The following is a 4,822-nucleotide window of genomic DNA, read 5'->3' as shown; positions in this document are numbered from 1 at the left end:
ATGATTACAACGGATTCAACTGATTTATGTCGAAAATACATCCAAAACGGATAATTTGAGAAAGAACAACAATAAACAAATAAGCGAACAGGAATTAGGCGATAATACGATTAATAGTTAATTAATACGAAAACTAATTAAACTAGGTCAAGGCAGAACGGAAGTTCAGAGACAGAAATCAACCTGGAACAGGCGCAGCAGAGCTGCGCCCTCTGGAAGAGGCGCAGCAGTTGCTGCGTCTGTTCCAAGGGTGAGTTCTGGCTGTGAAGCCGGAACTGCAAATCGTTAATATTCGTTGGTGAATTTAATGATTAATTATGATATTCGACTCGGATGAAAGTGATTTAGCAGATTAATTACATATGAATGAGTCATAAAAGCAATAAAACATGGATGAAACGAATGCCAACGAATTAATTACATGAATGAAAGATTGATTAGTGACATAGGTGAACTAATTATGTGAACCCCCGCTATAACGCGGAAAATATAACTTATAAATTCAAGCGGAAAATAGGAAATTTTTGAAACTTTTAAAATTTAAAGCGCGGGTTCATTAAAATCTAAAACCCAAATAAAGAATGCGGAAATAAAGATTTTAAATTATACAAACGTGATAGTCAAAGATGAGGGAAAATATATCCCTCGAATGACAATACAATAAAAGGTGAGTCTAAGCAATCCTAATAAAACGACTACTAGTCCAAGGTGCTCGCTAGCTCACCCGTCTAAACCCCACAAATGCATCTTCACAAACCTGTCATTCATGTAAACATGAAAGCCACAGTCAGTGGGGAGTAACTCAAGGTTCTCCCAGCCACAAAATGTCAAGACGAACATAACAAAGCACATAAACAGATAATCCAATTAAGATAAGATATGAATAAATGGAATTATAGCTAAACATATGATCTTACATATTTAAGAATACAAGTATAAGAAAAGGAATGAGATAGGCTAGTAGGCAAGACATAAGCAATGCTAAATAATAGAGAAGGAATGTACATGGAGTAATATGAAGACCACTTAACCATGAGTACGTAATTCAAGGAGATATGACCAATGTGACCATCCAAAATGCAGACATTTACTACTCTCAGACCATAATTTCCCCGGGTAGGACTACGATAATGATACGGTCCTAGTCTAAATCTGCAGATTCTCGGGTGTACATCCCGATTCGACATGCGCCAGCACAGCACGCACCCAAGACTCGACTACTAATGGAGACCGAGTACCCCAATCGCCAGAACAGCACGAAAGTGGCGGAAAGTCTAAGATAAGACTCACTTGCCAGCACAGCACAAGTGGCCAAAACCACACTTGCCAGAACAACACAAGTGGGCCAAACCCGTACTTTCCAGAACAGCACAAGTAGGGCGTAAATGTAAATCAAGCATATATAATAGTATTATGGCATTTCGACAAGAATACGACTCTTCTCAATTAATCATGTGGAATTAACTACTCGTATTTGAAATACGCTAAATAAATGAGAATAAATGAATTAAAGCTCATATTATAGATAAATGAAGACATTTCATATAATTATGACATGAATAAATAATAAGTTTCACATTTATGATTCTTGTGAGAATTATATAAATAAATGGCAAATAATGAATTTAAGATACATAAACATGTGACGGAATTCAAATCAGTTAAACCCAAACATAAATATTTCACGGATAAAAATTAAATCAACCTAGGCTACGGCCTAGCCATGACCAGCCCACCCCGGCCACGGCCTGGCCGCACACCCGACATGGCTCAGCTACGGCCAGCAAGGCCTGGCCCCCGTACATCCAAAGATGCACGACAAAGAATAAAGTCTGTCCAAACAGAAGCAATACGACACACAATGAGAACAAACCCAAAGAATTTCCCCCTGTCCAGCCGCCTTAACACGATTTTCTAGGTCAAACAAGGACGGATTTCACCCGTACAAAAGACCCAGTCCAAACATGTAAATATACTTGAGACATAAGCAAGAAAGTTGGTTCAACTTAGCATAAAGAAACCCGTCAAAACAGCCCGCGAAAACTGCCTGACAAAACCCATTTTCACTGTTAAAGAAGCTCATTTGTGACCGTCTTAAGACGAAATTTTAAGCATGAATTGGACGGAATTTCATACATACAATCGACCCAATTCACTCCTGTATATGTACACAAGACATGAGCTATCCAATTGACTCGAACCAACAACAAAATCAACCTCAAAGTCGAGCCCAAAACGGTCCCAGTGCAGCCCCCTTTTCACGGTTTCCACAACCATTTTTGAGACCGTCAAAACAGGCCGAAATACAAGTTGTAACAGGCCATCAAAACAGTCCCCAAAGCAGGCCAAAACCAAATACCAAAACAGGCCGTGACCGACTCAAAAACTGACCACACAACACGCCAAACCAGACCACAAAGCAGGCCAGAACAAGCCAAAACAAGCTGATTTTTGTAACGTCTCTTTCATTCTTCAACTTGTAACAAATTTGGTTGAGTTCATCTCAACAATTCATTTTGGATGTTGGTTTGAGAAAAATGAAGTGGAGTGACATAGATAAATGTGTTTTCAAATGCAAAGAAAAGGAGTCAAAGATGTATAAAATAAAATGAATCAATAAAAGATGGTTGAGGAAACATAAAAGTCAAAGATAAGAACTCGTTGTTATGTTGCAGCAGCATATCTTTAAGAATATTTTCCTTTGTTATCAATTAATCTTTTAATTGCCTTATTTTGATGAGATTTTTAAATAAAGGGGGGTGAGATCAGGAACCTATGTTTTCCAAGTCCTCCAAGCACTCCCAGACAGATTGGGTATTAGTAAAGAATAGAGAAATACAAAGTAAACACTTTGCTTTACGACCCATTAAAAGGTGAAGACTTCAACCCACCCTGAACTCACCACAATCTAGCTCCCAAATACAGTACAAATGTAGGCCCGAAATAGACCACGAACAACCATGAACGACCTGCACAGAGTGACTCAAGAACAATCCACTTTCCGACTAAAAACGGCCCCGAAATACACAGCAAAAATGTCCCAACTAAAACAGTCCTAAATCAGCCTGCTCAACACATTTTAACAGTCCCGAAAATGTCCTAAAGTACCTGCCAAGCGGACTCAAGGACAGTCCCAATTTACTGCACAATACCGTCCTAAGACTACTCAATTTCAGCACTCGAAAAACACAAACATCTCCAAACTAGTCTAAATGAAGAGCGCATAAAAAAAACCTAGTTTAAACATTATTTTGAGACGGAAATTATCAGACAAATGAGAAAAATATAAAGGATCAAACTTTATCCACAAGAGCACATAAATCGACATATAAGATGGAATTTCGACATTTTGTCGAGTAACCTATCACCGTTACCTCTTTACTCTTCACACTTCCGACTCAAAGCTACTCCGAGATGTCCAAGTTAAGATCTACACACAAAATGCACAAAATTAATGAGGAATTTCGAAATGAAAAAGGGGCGGCAGACTTGAAATGTGAAGAAAGTCAGTCCCTTTCTTACATAGAAGGAATGAGGACGGAAAGAGGAAGAGTTTGGTGCAAAATTTATCGAATTTGGTTGAGAAATGTGAGAGAAATAGGGGTTTGAAGGAGGACGATTGATGGAGATTTAGGGTGTATTGTTGCTGCTGCTTGTTTAATCGAAAAAAAGGGGAGAAGAAGAACAAGTTGGAGGTAGGGTGACGGGATAAGAATGAGTGTGTAATAATAATAATAATAATAATAATAATAATAATAATAATAATAATAATAATAATAATAATAATAATAATAATAATAATAATAATAATAATAATAATAATAATAATAATAATAATAATAATAATAAAAAGGGTTATATAAGTGAGTTGAAAAAGGTAATTACGAGTTGTCGACTCGTGATTTGTTCGGATTTAACTTAGATTCAAAAGTGAGAAGTGACGATCTTATGCTAGACGGGAAAATGTCCCTACGACTATATTAACTTAAGACGAAAAAAACTATTATTATTAATATCTCTATTAATACTATCCGATTAAATATATATATATATATATATATATATATATATATATATATATATATATATATATATAATATAACAAGCTTATAAAAATGTACTTTTTTATAAAAATCATGTTTAAAAATGAAATTAATTAAATTAAATAATTTAAAATATAAGTAAAACAAAAGAACGGTTAAATAAACTATAAATGCTAAAAATGGGAAATTCGCGGGTGTTACAAATTAGGTTAAAATATGACGAATTAATGACGAATTAAAGACGAATATGACAATAGACAGATGGAAATATATCAAAGATCGAATTCCAGAAACCCGATATGAAAGAATCGAATCTCTACAACCCGGATTGATTTTAATGACGAAAACCCGCAAATATTGGATTACTTGGGATTTAAGTCGGGATTTAATGATGAATTAGACGTATTAATGATGATAAATAATATACATGTGAAATTATTATGCAATTATGTCAAAGAATTGAAAAACAAACGAAAACAAATAATGAAAGATGAATTGGCAGAGGACGAAAGAGGAAGAAAGGAAGCGAGAATCTGGCGGCCTCACGAAGAGGCGCGGCGATTCTTGCGTCCTTTCTCGACGGTCATCTTCTGGTAATCTGTAAAAAGGGTTTTAAAGCATGGTTTAATAAATCGGTTTTAAGAAGTATTTTCGACATAAACCTTACATTCATGATACAAAAGGTAAATAACAATAAATAAAGAAGGATTTACACCCTCAGACTTACATGTTTGACGAAACGAGATGAACTAAGTTTATGATTAGTGATGCTTGATACC

The 4,822-nt window shown here is 35.7% G+C and overlaps 1 long non-coding RNA gene across 1 annotated transcript; it reads right to left on the bottom strand.

Annotated features, from left to right (window-relative positions):
• Positions 1 to 617: 617 nt before the first annotated feature.
• LOC141645936 (uncharacterized) lies at positions 618 to 3,656 on the bottom strand. The gene is made up of 3 exons (XR_012545232.1): positions 3,523 to 3,656; positions 3,375 to 3,430; positions 618 to 757 (listed from the first exon to the last, which is right to left on the bottom strand). It is a non-coding gene; the product is annotated as an uncharacterized LOC141645936 (long non-coding RNA).
• Positions 3,657 to 4,822: the final 1,166 nt, after the last annotated feature.

This window comes from Silene latifolia, chromosome 3, assembly GCF_048544455.1.
Source record: "Silene latifolia isolate original U9 population chromosome 3, ASM4854445v1, whole genome shotgun sequence".
Classification (NCBI taxonomy): domain Eukaryota; kingdom Viridiplantae; phylum Streptophyta; class Magnoliopsida; order Caryophyllales; family Caryophyllaceae; genus Silene; species Silene latifolia.
The sequence above is the reverse complement of the archived record's forward strand: the minus strand, read 5'-3'. Positions and strand labels throughout refer to the sequence as shown.